The following is a 13,173-nucleotide window of genomic DNA, read 5'->3' on the forward strand; positions in this document are numbered from 1 at the left end:
AGAGCCAGTGCTTTATCCACTGTGCCACCTAGCCACTGCTAGTCTTTTTTAATTTTGCTTAGCTATACAAATTGTTTTTTAGATTGTTGTTCTTTTCACTGTTATGGTTATTGTATATATTGTTACCTGGATCTTCATAGTTTTCAGTTCACAGAAGCATTATACTTTTTTATATATTTCATTATATTCATGTACCATGATTTGTTTATCCATTCCCCAAACCTAGTTAGGTATGTTTGTTTTTGTTTGTTTCTAGTTCTTTGCTACCACAAAAAGTGCTGTATAAATATTGAGGTATAGGGCGGCTAGGTGGCGCAGTGGATAAAGCACTGGCTCTGGAGTCAGGAGTACCTGGGTTCAAATCCGGTCTCAGACACTTAATAATTACCTAGCGGAGTGGCCTTGGGCAAGCCACTTAAACCCATTTGCCTTGCAAAAAAAAAAAAAAAAAAAAAAGAAATATAGTGAAATAGCCAGACCATTGCAAATGACTTTCCACAATGGTTATCAATTTATATTTTTGTGAACTAGTATGCCCATCATCCCAAAATCTCTCCAATATTGACTTTTGACAGTTTTATCAATCTTCTGAGTGTGAAGTGAAACCTCAGAGTTATTTTGATTTGTGTTTCTCTTATTAGTTACTCAGAATATCCTTTGACCACTTCTCCATTAGGAAGAAATGGTAAAATAAGGTTAAACAGAATATATGGCAGTCAATTTTGACTATAATATTTTTTAAGTTTTGCATAAAAAAAATCAAAGCTGTTACAGTAAGGGAAACTGTCAAATAAGGAAAAGGAATTTTTCTTTAAATTCAAATATTTAAGAACAAGAGTCATTCTCTAATAGGTAAGTGATCAAAGGCTATGAAGTTTTCAAATGCAAACTATGAATATTCAATGAAAGACTATTCCAACTCACCAAAAAAAGCAAATGCAAGTGACTGTGGTTGCAACTTACAACTGACAATTTGGCAGGACTACATTTAAAACAGAAATAGTCAATGCATTGGAAGAGCTGTGGGAAGCCAATCATATTACCACATTGTTGGTGAAACTGTAAATTGATCCAGTCATTCTAGAAGTCAAGCATGTTAAGATTTTCAATGGCATTATAAAATCATCCAACCATTTCAGAAAATATCTTAAAACTTTGAAGGAAAATCACTCAATTATTCAACTTCTTTGATTCTGAGATCTTACTGCTAGGCATTTATTTAATCCACAAAAAGGTAGAGAGGTCCTGCACATACTAAAGCATTCAAAGTACTTTAATTAATTTAATTAATGAATAAGGAAAAGGGGCACTTGAAAATAAAAAGGAGATTTTTATGAACTGATACACACTGAAATAAACAGAACAAGAAAACAAATATTTACTATAAACTTGGATAATGTGTGTGTGTGTGTGTGTGTGTGTGTAATTAAAAACCACTAAAATAAAGTTAAATTCTTGGATTTGTAAAACCTAATCTGGGCCCAAGAAAGAGAAAGAGTGATGGGTAATTATGCTAATAGACAGTTCTCACTGTCTCTTGGTTCTACTAATTTTCTTTGTAACAGAAGAAAGTCAATAGAATTAGAGGAATATAGAATATATCAAAAATTATGATAAAGGTGAGAGGAGATGGAAAGTCCTGTAAGGAGAAATAGTAAGTCAGTTTAATAACTACAAATAATGTATAGATGAGAACAATGCTTTAGGAATAGGCAGTTTTCTGAGGATTAGAGAAAGGAGGGGAAAAGAAGCCAGGAAAATCAATTAGGAGACTGTTCCAATAGTCTTAGAGAGAATGAATGAATGAAAAGTCATTGTTAAATGCTTAGTGCTAAGGGCCAGGTATCAAAATTCAAAAATCACATATTCTCTGACTTAACTTAAAGGAAGGAAACAACAGTCTTTATTATGAAAGAACTTTTATCCAAGAAGTCACAGGGATGCAGAGTAGAAGCACAGAGCAACTGATTTTAATAAGTTTCTTCCAGGAATGATAGTTTGAACTGATTATTTCCCCATAGCTAGAGGCTATAAGGGTGAAAGAATATGTAAAAGAGGGATATAACACAGGCATGGCAAGAAGAGGGTGGGAGAGTAGCACAGCAGGTCTCAACTGAACTAAGAAAATTCTGACCAATTAGGAGCATGTCCCATGGGAAGATAATGGTAGATCATAGACATCAAGACACAGAATTGAAGCAAGGTGATGATGACCCAGCCTGGATAGGTGAATGGAGAGATTTAAAGGCAAGAAAGAAGGCTAAGGAAGGGCTAAAAAAAAAAAAAGGTCTTTTGGGGATTTGATATATAATAAGGTGAACCTGGAGAACACATCTTTTTATTCAGCTGTATTTGAAAGCCAGAATGAAAAGAACTGAGGAGTCTTAACAGATTTTTTTTGTTTTTTCCTAATCTGACTGAAGGGATTGAAAAGATACAGACCAATAGAAGTGAAAGAAGGATCAAATTTAAGGGTTTTTTGGTTTTCTGATTGTTGTTTTTTTAAAGATAAGGGAGAAGGCATGTCGTCCTTAGGTAACAGGGAAGGACTTAGTGAATAAGGAAATATAAAAAATTAGGGAGAGATGATCAAGGTAAGCTCTTACAAATGGAACATTTTTTAAAGGACCAATGTAAAAGAACAGTTTAATATCTGATAATAAGGGGAAAAGTAGGAAGCTAAGATATACATGCAAATAAGAATTATACAAGACGATCAAAATGCAAGAACAATTCATGAACTGGTTTTTGTTACCCACTAATATCTTAAAGAAATAATGACAGACTACATGGTAAAGAGTTGATGAAGTTATATAAGCAGATTTTTATTGTTTCAGGGTTGGCTTGGGTTTTTTAGTCTGGACTTGCTATTTCACCTCCCAATGTGGAAATTCCCCTGATTCAGGAAAAGCAAGTAGACTTTTTAAAAAACAAATTTATATTTGAGACTTTATTAAAAACTCAAAGCAAGACAATAATTTAAATAAGTTCAGGTTGAGGCAAAATGTTGTAGTAGCTTAAAAGTCAAAGCAAAGAAGCCCTGGTTTGAGGTCCCCTCTGACACAGACGTCCCCTGTGACCTTGAATAAATACATTACCATCTCTCAGTTCACTAGGTAACCATCTCAGTTGCTGAGATGATGTACATTAATAGAGGGAACTTCCTTACCTCATTTATCACTACAAAAATGACTACAGGTTCAGTCCCTACCCACAATTCTATCTTTATCCCAAAAAATTTATATATGGGTTTCAAATCAATTAACATTTCTAAACTACCTACCATATGTAGGTACCTACCATATTTCTTCAAGGAATTTTTTCTACTGGAGGGATACAACATGTGCACAAGTAAGTTTAGACAATATATATAACGTTTTATATATATATATATACACACACACACATATATATACACACACACACACACACACACATATATTTATAACATATATATATATTTTCAAGAGGCATAGTGTTAATAAGTGACACAGTGAGGAAAAGTAGGTTAAAACTTGAACTATATTTGAAAGAAGTAGAGGTGAAGGAGTGAATTCTAAATATGGAGAATCTTGGCACAGAAGCAAAAGATGGCATATGGTTCCCCACTAAGCAGGCAAGTTTTATTGGAGCAGAGAGTAAGTAAAATAACAAGAACCATGACAAGAAAAAGTGAAAGCCAAAAATGTAAAGGGATTTCTGCACTGGATAATAATATAATATGAATGATATGAAGGCTAAATGATATGAAAATTCCTTTCAATATTTCTTTGTGATTTTCTCATTCAAAGTAATCATTCTTGAGGTGGCTAGGTTGCATAGTGGATAGAGCACCAGCCTAGGAGTCAGGAGTACCTGAGTTCCAATCTGATCTCAGACACTTAATAATTACCTGTGTGGCCTTGGGCAAGCCACTTAACCCCATTTGCCTTGCAAAAAAAAAAAGTAATTATTCTTCAATTTCATAATTATAAAAATATATTCCCTAATGTATAATATCCTACACCCTGAGATCTAGGACCATTACTAATACAAAAAAATAGAAAATTCTTGAAGCAACATTAAAAAAATTATGATAATATGAAAAATCGGAATAATAAAGGATTCACAAACTAAGAGTACATGTATAATTTTAATTCTCAAGGTACTGATTCTGACATGTAAATTCTTAATCTAAATTAAAAATGAATTTAGCCATAATATCATAGATTTACAACATCTGAAGCATTTGCTTCTTTACACAGATGAGAAATCTGAGGACCAGGAAGTTAATTGCCCAAAATTAAACAGAAAATGGTAGCATCATTATCTTAACACAACATATAAAAATAATTTTTGAACGATGTGTCTAACCAAAATGTTTTAATATATAACTATTCCTAAAGCAACACAGTTTATTAATTTCAAATTTTATTCATTTAAAAAAGTTATTGGGCATCTACTAAATTCAATGCAATGTTTGTGTTCTTATGTACTAAAATAATTTCAGTGTGCTTCAAAATACAACAAACACTAAATACTGATTTTTGTTCAACAAAGTAAAAGATTTAAATATCTACAAGTGAACCATAAAGGGTACCAAGAGACAAAATATATGAAAGATACAAAGAAAAAGAAGTTATTCAGCATGAGATAAACACATAACAAGGAATAATAAAATTTCAACATGAGTACCATTTTAGAAATTATAAATGGCATATATGTGAATGATATGACAAGGGATAATTTACTTCATACAACTAAGATGCCTTCAATACAGCAGAGATGTCTTTCTCCTTATTGAACATATGAAGTGATTTATCTTCTTAGTATGTTTTTTCTTTCTAGGGATATGAGCACCATAAATACTAACAAAAAAATTTACCATTTCTATTGAAAAAAGGTTTTTAAAAAATTCCGTTAAGCCTTTCAAAAAGTATTTTTAAAAAGAATCTATTTTTAGTGTTAAGACAATGAATATAGAAAGAAGAATTCTCAGGTCTGAGATACATTCTATTAGGAAGATATAATAGGGATTCAAATAATGAAATACATCTCAATTTCAAGTGGAATAGAGCATTAACAATAGGAAAAGATCAGAAAGGTTTCCCATAAACTGGGCCTTGAAAAGTTAGGGATTCTAAAAGTAGAGGATTAACAATCAACCAACGAGCATAAATTTAAGTTCAAGTCAAATACTTTTAAAAAATGGTTCCTGTCCTCAAGAAGTTTCCATTCTAATGCATATAGAAAGTCATTCCATGCAAAGGCACAACAAAGAGAAATAGCACATCAATTTAAAATGATGCGTAGGGTTGGCTTGGCTAGAATACTATAAGTGAAGCAAATAATTTAAAATCCAGTTGGAAAAGTAGATGACTCATATTATGGAGAATTCAAATTCTGAATTAAAGAGTAAGTAGCATTTTATTGTGTAAGTAATTAGAGATATAAAGTTTTTCTGAAGAGGACAATGTAGTCAAAACTATTTTTAAAATATTCATTTGAAATCTGTCTAAAAACAAAGACCAAGTAAAGTAGGAGGCTCAAGTCAGAGGTGATGAGGACCTAAAGAAAAGGACAATATGGAGTGAAGCAGACATATACAAGATTATATAAAGGTAGAATCTAAAGATGTAGAAGATGTAGAAAAGTGATAAGAAAAAACAAAGATTCAAAACTGACACTAAAATTTTAATCTTAGTTGATTATAAGAATGGAGACAAAAATATGTATGTAAATGTGTGTATCTATAAACATATATATATGTTTGAAAAAGTGGATTAAGAAGGGGAAGACTGAGATCATTTTGGACATAACAATTTTGAAAATCTGATGCAGATTCATGTGATGTCCAGCTGCCTCTTGATAATGTGAGATGAAATTTTTAGAGATTAGAACCAGATATATAGATTTAGAAGTCTATCTGGGTAGAGACTGAACCATCAGAAAGCTAACATCAAAGAGAATGATGAAGGGGGACTAAGAAAAGATCCTTGAGAGTCCTTCACGTTGAAGAGGCAGGAGATAATGATCCAGAAAAGGAAAAGTGGAAAGACAAGTGAGACAGATGAAAAGAGGAGGAGAACAGAGAGCAAAGAAAAGAAGAATCAAGACTTAAATGTGTCAGATACTGCAAAGAAATCAAGTAGTATGAGAAGTGAGGAAAAGCTATAGAATTTAGTAGAAAGAAGTTACTAATCATCTTGGAGAGACAAATAAAAAAGAGAATTTAAAACCTACAAAGACAGACAATATTAAATTTAACAGCTTTATCGTATAGATAAATTTACTGAAGCCCTAAAAGGTCAAACAATATACTGGTGGTCACTCAGCTAAATAGAAGCTGAGACAAGTCAAGAAATCAGATGCTACTTTGCCCCAGGCAAGGGTTCTACAATACTGTACAGATCTGAAATGAATGAGTGTGGAACTATTGTTTATATATTAATTCTCATAATCATATAATAGTGAAAAATGTTTTTCTTTTAAGAACCACAGTGGGTACTGGGTCTATAATCCAGAAGAGATCATGAAAAAGGGTAAAAACATCACTTGTACAAAAATATTCACAGCAACCCTGTTTGTGGTGGAAAAGATTTGGAAATTGAGTGAATGTCCATCATTTGGGGAATGGCTGAACAAACTGCGGTACACGCATATTATGGAACACTATTTTTCTATTAGAAACCAGTAGGGATAGGAATTCAGAGAAACCTGGAAGGATTTGCATGAATTGATGCTGAGCGAGATGAGCAGTACCAGAACACTGTACACCCTAACAACAACATGGGGGCGATGATCAGTCTTAACGGACTTGCTCATTTCATCAGTGCAACAATCAGGGATAATTTTAGGGTATCTGCGATGGGGAATACCATCTGTATCCAAAGAAAGAATTGTGGAATATAAACAAAGACCAAAGACCTTTAACTTAAAAAAAAAAAAGTTATCTTATTATATAATTTTGCTATCTCTTATTTTATTTTTTTCCTTAAGGATAGGATCTCTCTCTCAACACATTCAATTTTGATCAATATATAGCAAGGAAACAATGTAAAGACTATCAGACCTGCCTTCTGTGGGGGGTGGAGGGGGAGAGAAGAAAGATAAGGGGGGAAATTGTAAAATTCAAAAAACAATAAAAAAATCACAATGGGGGAATCAAAAACAATTATGCTTTTAATAAGGCATAATGAAGGAAACTTCTCTCCAACAAAAGGATGATCTTAAATTCAACTTGAGGTCTTAAAAATAAATCATGCTTTCGAATTGGAACTAAGGAGAAATATATATATATAAAGATGTCTAAATGACAAACACCAAAAAATCTCTTTTCTTATACTGTCCACTACTGTTACCTCAGAATAGTGTGAAGAAGACCCTGTGATCTTGAAGGTTGTGGAGCTCTGCACAGAAATTCTTCCAATATTATCTCAGCATATTCTCTCAATAGAAAAGAAGCCTAGCTAAGCTGAGTTAAAATTATCATAGAAGGTTGGTGACCAAGTAATAAAATTTTCAGCAATGGCACTATATGAAACCAGAAGTTGAGATCTGTACTGGAAAAAGGAGGATCCACAAAGATGAAATCACAAATTAGTCAACTATTTATCTCACACTATGTAAGATAAATCTGTGATTTTGTCTATCTATAAATTCCCTGAATTGATGCAAATCACAGTCTAAAGCTGCACAAGAGGGAATATTGTCTCAAAGTGATTCTCATTCATGCCTTCCTATAAAACTGTTGGGGGTGAGGGAGGCGGGGGAGAGAACTATTAAGCTGTCCATTGCCTGGTGTCATCATGACACCTCTTTTTAATCCTATATTTCCTTTTCATCTGCATTAAAATTATTCTATTTATAGAACCAATTCCTGCAGAAATGAAATATATCTTTGGAATGTGTAAGTGAAATAAGACAAAATTAGAATAATCTCTTCTAAGTTTTAACCTAGTTAGTATGAAAATTTGATTATGAAATTAATTGATCAGCAATTTAATTTTGCTTTATATTCAAGTCTAATATTTTATTTTTCCAAATCCTAATAAAAGTCTTTTTAACTCAAAGACCAAGTAACTCTTACTTTAGACCAGGTATGTTCTGTCTGAATTACTGACTAGTATAGGAATAAGACTATTAAAAAAAAGCTATTCTGTCTCAATTTAAGTTCTTTAAGTGTAAGAATTTCTTAAAAATAGCTTCCAATATAAACCAAGATTATTTGCTGTTAGCTTGCCCACCTCCTGGTGACCCTCACTATTTCAATCAATCTCCTTCACCAGATACTTTCTTACTTGGGGAGATTCAATCTTAATGTCATTATTCCACTGAATAAGTCCAATTCATGAATCTCTTCATTAATCTTGTTCTCTACCTCAGCAACCTTTCCAGATGGTCACACCCTTAACCTTATCGTCTCCTGAAATTATATCATCTCCAAGATTTTTGAACACTGAATTCCACTCTTATCATAACCTACTGTCCAACTTATCTTCAATATTTTCCTCTCCCTGGCACCTCCTAAATCTATTTGCACTTCTAACCCTTTTTGTTCCCTTTGTTCAACATTCAGGTTCTTCCCCCATTTTTTTCCATTCATCCTCTCTCCTTGAATCCATTGCCAATCATTGAGTTTGGTCAATCCTGCCATGGATCTTTTTTAAATAATTACTCCAGAACACTAAAGGAACTAACATAGTCATATATAATGGGCATGCCATAAATGCAAGTTACATAATTTCAACTGGTCCCTTACTGCTACATAGTAATACTCTTATTCTTCCCAGTCTCATACCTCATAGAAGTTTTCCCAAATCTCCTCCAGTCCTCAAATCCCTGTATTTTAAGGCCAAGCTGAGACTGTCATGGGAACCCTCAAGATTCCCAACTCACATTTCCAAAGCTGAATAAAATGTTCAAACATCCTCACTGTATGCACTCCAATCTTTGAGAAAGAGGTGACCCTTTGTGATCCTCAACTCATACTTCCCTATTTCCCTAGGGAATGTGCCACATCTGATCATTTCTTTTTCATTTGTCATCTCATCCTATCTACCAAAGGATATTGTCAACAAGCATGTTTAGGATTCCTCATGTACTTAGAAAAATCCTTTCCTTGGCCCTTTCATCCCTACAAGCTATGTCTTTACATTTTACTCCTTTTCACAGTCAAGTTCCTTTAGAGAGCTTGTCAATAGTAGCTACCTTGTCTTCCTCACTTCTGACTTCTTAACCCTCTTTTAATTAGGCCTTCAAATTTAGGATTCTAGTAAAACTGTTCCCATCATCAAGGTTACAAATCATCTTTAACTTCTATAGCAAATGGTCTTTTAGGGGATCCTCATCCCTGACCTGCTAACTACTTCTTCCTCCTAAACACAATCTTCCCTGGTCATTAAATGACTTTGTGTTCTCCTGGTTCCTCTCATGCTGGAACATTATAGTCATAGTAATAACATGAATATTTTGAAATTTACCAAAAAAAATTTAGAGAATAATCTAAATCAACTAGATAGCATCAAAGGACAGCAATCAACTTGGAGTCAGGAAGAGTCTTGCCTTAGATACTCACCAAAGAGTTCTGCAATCCTGGGAAAGTCACTTAATCTCTCTCAGTCCCATTTTCTTGTCTCTAAAATGAGGGTATTGAATAATCTAAGATTCTTTCCACGGGCATTTTTCCACCCAGAACATTAAGATGCAATGGAAAGAGAACTGGATTTAGGTCCAGGCTCGGTCACTTAATAGTTTGTGACAATGGTCAAGTTTTTTTTAAAATATCTGTGCAACAGTTCTTCTTCTTTAAATTGGAACTAATTATATCTATACTAACAACCCTCCTAGGAATTTTTCACTGTCCAGAATGAATACATAGAATGAAAACTCATTATAAAAATTCTATAGACACAATAATACAAAAAATTGATGGTAGAGTATTGACTAACATTGAAATGGGTTAGATTGTGGTTAAAAATAAATATTTTCCATTTCATTATAAAATATTTCAAATGTTTTATTTTTTAAGTTGGGTAAAAAATCTTTTTATCTTTTGAAATTTTTCTCTAAATTCTAAATTATTGGGGGTGGCTAGGTGGCAGTGGATAAAGCACCAGCCTTGGAGTCAGGAGTACCTGGGTTCAAATCTGATCTCATACACTTAATAATTACCTAGCTGTATGGCCTTTGGGCAAGCCATTTAATCCCATTTGCCTTGCAAAAAACTAAATAAATAAATAAATTCTAAATTATCTTCTCCAAGACAACTATAAACCACTTAGTTGGTCCAAATTATTCCCTAAATTTTTTTTGACAAATCTCAAAATTTTCACTTTAACACTAAAACAATCATATTATCAAATTCTGGAATGCAAAAATTTACATACCGTTCAATGAATAAATTTATTGACAATTCTCTTATTATCTTGTCATTTCTTTTATTGCTGGTCTATAGAACATTTTTCTATTTTGACCCAGGCAAAAATGTGGCTGTTTAACTTAGTAAGGCAAAACAAAATTAGCAATAGAATGCTCCAATGCAACATTAATAGTCAATCTGCAAGCACCGTATTAAAAACACCTTAAGGGAAGCCCTGCTGAGATGAAGCTCTTCAAGTATCGTACATGTTGAATAAGTGCCCTCAGAAAAGGAAATAAAGTATAAAAGGAAGAGATACATCAGATAGATACATATCTATCAGAATGATACATAAGCTTGCTACATTATAAAAACTCTCATAAAATGGAGAGTGTTGCAGCTATGACAACTCACCTCAAATATACTTCCACTCACATCACTCGCATCTACATCTCTGAACAATACAATGTTTCCACCAAGCTATAGAGCAACACTTACAAGTTAAGCCAAGGGCCTACAGGGCTTCCATGATCCTCCTTGTTGTTGTCTTAAGGTTGGGGGGAGCTATAGTTCTGATATGCAATGTCCGTAAAAGGCCAGGCTAACCTATTTTAGAAAGACTGACACAAACCTCCTCTCCTGCAAGCTGAGGGTAGATATTCCCACTGCAGCAGCACTGCCACTGACTTTGGCAAAATCTTTAAGGGCAAAACAACATCAATATTACGTTCGTGTCCAAACCGATGATCCACAAAACCACACAATCCGCACGTCTCCGCTTCTGACGTTGTGTAACTTCTGTATTCCCTTGGATTTCCTAAGGAGGCGAGCCCTTACCGGGCAGGAGGCTGCCACCTCCCGGGGCCCTCTCCCCCCACGCGTTACCTTCACAAGTCCATTGTCAAATGGAGCTCCCACGCCTCGATGCTCCGTCCACATCGGGGACTTCGGGGAGCCCCGAAAATGTAAGCTGCCTCCCCTCCCCCACCGCGGCTTCCTCTGGGGTGTGGGTGTGTCTGTGCACGGCTCCGGCTCCCCACAAAAGCCAGTGCAATTCCGCCCGGGGGCCGAGAGCCCAGATGCTGGCCGGCCCCGAGGGAAGCCGCCAGGCGCCCAGGACCCCGGCCATCCCGGGCCGCAACCCTTCCTCTTTCTCCCCTCCCCGCCGGCCCCTCCCCCGCCGCGCGCACGCGCGCCCCGCGGCCCCTCCCTCCCCGGCTCCCCCCGCCGCCCCTGCCCCCCCGCCCCCTCACCTTAGGCAGCGGCCGCCCCCGGCCCCGGCCCCGGAGTCACCGGCCCGGGAGGGAGCGCAGGGGATGGAAGGGGGCGTTGGCAGCCGGGGGTGCGCGCGGCGGCGCTCGGCCCCGCAGGCCCCGGCGGTCCCGCGCGGCGCCCGTCACGGGCGCTTCCCCGAGGCGAGCCGGGAAGCGGCGCAGCAGAGGGCCGGCCCGGCCAGCCCAGCCTGGCCCGGCGCCGAGTCCCGAGCCGGGTCCCGCCGCCGCCCGCGGTCGTTTCTGTCTGGGACTGCGCAGTCCGCGCACCGCGCCGCCGCCGCCGCCGCCGCCGCCTCAGCCAATCCCTCCCCCACCACGGCCAGCGCGACACTTCGGCAACTTTTCGACAATCCGGAAAGCGAGGACGCAAAAGGCTTTCCCTCCTCCCGTCCCCGCCGCAGAGATGCCTTGCGGCCTGCGCCTGCGCGAGCTCCTCCCGGCAGCCCCTTCCGCCCCGCCCCCGCCCGCTCCCCTCCGCCCCCGCCCGGCTTTCAGCACAGTGTCAGTTCCTGGGCTCCAGCATCGCATTTTCCTCTGTAATCCGGAGTCTTTTTTCATTAGAGAATTAAGAAATTTTCTAACCAAAAGCCACAATGCGAGAAAGTATTTTGCATAATGATAATAAATGAAATTTAATAAAAACAGGATACATCTGGAGTAAAATATTCTTATTAAAATTTTCTTTCTATAAATAATTTCAAAATCTATTTGATGAGACTAGCTAGTTTACTAGAGGGCTGTTAAGGTCTATTTGCCAATGATGTGGTGCAGAAACAACTAGCAGTTTTTGAAACTGAGGCAAGCATCACAAAGGCTCATGCCAGAGGACAGATCCCGAACTGCCAGGGTGCCCCTGAGGAGACACGCCAAGAATCGAACAATGTTGTAGCTTCACATTTAAATTATTTTTGATAATACAGTCCAATCTACAAGTCTGCCAAAATGGCTACCCTGCTGTTCCTCAAACAGGACATTTTCTCTCCCATAATAGAGCCTTTGCAGAGGCTGTGGCCCATTGCTAGAGACAATCTTTCTAAAATACAGTAGCCTAACCTTTTATGGACATTTCATATCAGAATTAAAACTTCCCCCCAAGATAACCACAATCCACTAAATATAATCTATTCATCTTATTCTTGTGTATAGCTTAATGCAAATAAATTGTATGAATGTGTAATTGAGTAAATGTATATTTGAGATCTTTCCTCCTTTAGGTTTACAATCCCTAGTTTCCTCCAGAGGTCATGTCTAAAATCCCTGCCTACATACTTCCAGCTACTAGTGCTTTCCCTGCCCTAAATTGGTTTTACTTGTTTAGTTATCTCTGTATGAGGACTGCTCTCCACAGGCTGTGGTATTTGATCTTCATTCTCTAGGATCATGACATCAGGGAGGTGACAAGCACATGGATTGGATTGGGGGGGGGTCATGCTAAGTCACCAGTCTCACTTTCTCCTCCACAGCTAGCTGAGTCCAATGGCCAGATGTGAATCAGGACAACTGGAGATAACTTTGGGTGCCAACAATCAGGGTTAAGTGACTTGCCCAAAGTCATATGGC

At 37.0% G+C, this 13,173-nt stretch overlaps 1 protein-coding gene across 3 annotated transcripts in view; it reads right to left on the reverse strand.

The window, feature by feature from the left end:
• RNF111 (ring finger protein 111) overlaps positions 1 to 11,707 on the reverse strand; it is an 87,238-nt gene extending 75,531 nt beyond the window's left edge. The window contains exon 1 of one of the 3 annotated variants that reach the window (XM_074234554.1): positions 11,593 to 11,707. The gene's annotated coding sequence lies outside the window, so the exon portion shown is untranslated. The other 2 variants (XM_074234556.1, XM_074234555.1) reach the window with 2 other exon arrangements.
• Between the last annotated feature and the right edge of the window lie 1,466 nt (positions 11,708 to 13,173).

The sequence above is a fragment of the Macrotis lagotis genome, chromosome 4, assembly GCF_037893015.1.
Source record: "Macrotis lagotis isolate mMagLag1 chromosome 4, bilby.v1.9.chrom.fasta, whole genome shotgun sequence".
Classification (NCBI taxonomy): Eukaryota; Metazoa; Chordata; class Mammalia; order Peramelemorphia; family Peramelidae; genus Macrotis; species Macrotis lagotis.